The sequence below is a fragment of the Echinops telfairi genome, unplaced genomic scaffold, assembly GCF_000313985.2.
Source record: "Echinops telfairi isolate 266 unplaced genomic scaffold, ASM31398v2 ScPeMD7_3533;HRSCAF=4204_0, whole genome shotgun sequence".
Taxonomy (NCBI): Eukaryota; Metazoa; Chordata; class Mammalia; order Afrosoricida; family Tenrecidae; genus Echinops; species Echinops telfairi.
In genome coordinates this window covers 83,534,153-83,535,637 of record NW_022107431.1, presented here as the reverse complement: position 1 = coordinate 83,535,637, position 1,485 = coordinate 83,534,153, and positions in this window count along the sequence as shown.

The window sequence follows — 1,485 nt, the reverse complement described above, 5'->3', positions numbered from 1 at the left end:
AGCCAGATCCAGGGGGATGTTGAATGAGAAATCATTGCTGATTCTCAGGTGGATCTTGAATGAGAAAGAGCAGAAAAAAAGTTTTCTTGAGTGTGAAAGGCATTGTCCTGGATCATGATAAATTAATAGGAGTTTGGAAAATGAAAATGATAGAACACAATTGCAGTTAGGCGGAAGCTAGTCTTGTGTGGACAAGCAGTCATTTTACACTGTCGTCATTTACATGGCAAATTAGAAACTGTGTGCAAGAAGGTTAGATCCTTCCACCTCGTTTACTCAGTCTGTGTGCTGGACAAGTGACAGGAGAGGCCGATCTTCCCGTAGGCAGGCACATGTGGCATCCACGCTGGGGGAAGGGTCATGAACAATTTCTATGCAGATGGTACACATTTGCTTGTTGAAAATGAGGCTGACTTGAAAAACTGATGAAGCTGACAGGCAACTTGAAGAACTAATGAGGTAAAAGACTACATCCTTCAACATGGAGTATGTCTGAAGGGGAAGGACGTGAAAATGCTTACAACTGGACCAGTGAGCAACGCCAGGACAAACAAAGACAGTTGAATTTATCAGTGATTTTCCTCTACTCGCATGAAGACTCCCTGCCCACAGAGCAGCAATCAGATCAAATGTCATATTTCATTGGGGAAATCTGCTACAAAAGACATCTGTAAAGTTAACAACAAAAAAAGTAAAGATGGAAAAAAAAAAAGTAAAGATGTTAGCTGGAGCCACTATGATGCACCTGCTCAAGCCATAGCCCTTCCAATGGCCTCACTTGCTTACAATAGCGCAGCAATAAAAAAGGAATGTTGAAGAGTCCTTGATACATTTGAATTGTAGTGTTAGCATAGAATTTTGAATATACTTTGAAGGGGCAGAAGAAGAAACAAAATCATCTTAGAAAAAATAAACACAGAGTGCTCCTTAGAAGAAGGCTGAACCTACTGACTTGCTTTTAGCTAATAGATATGAGGAAAGGGAGGAGCTCTCACTTGGAAGATTAGGACACAAAGAATGTGGCTTCTTTGTTGTTTTCTCTCTTGCTGGCTAAATAGTAATCCCTGTTATTGATTGAATTGTGTTCACCAAAAAAGATGTTGGAGTCTTAAGATCTTGTACCTGTGAATGTGGCCTTATTTAACCATAGTGTTCTGATTGTGTTATCAGTGAACATGAGGTCATACCAGAGTAAGCTGGGTCTTAATCCAACAATAGTGGTATCCTTATTTAACAACAAAAAAGAGAGAGATAAAGAAATACTGATTAAAGGAAAAATGGTTATATGAGGATGAAGTCATGCTAAGGTTCAAGTTAAGGAAAGTGTGAGACAAAAAAAGGATCTTTTCCTGGGGTCATCAGAGAGAACATGCCTTGGCCAACATCCTGAATTTGGACTATAAGGTTTTAGAATTGATGCAAAATCATTACCTATTCTTAAAAGCCATTCAGTGTGTGCTATTTTAGTACAGTAGCCCACGAAAC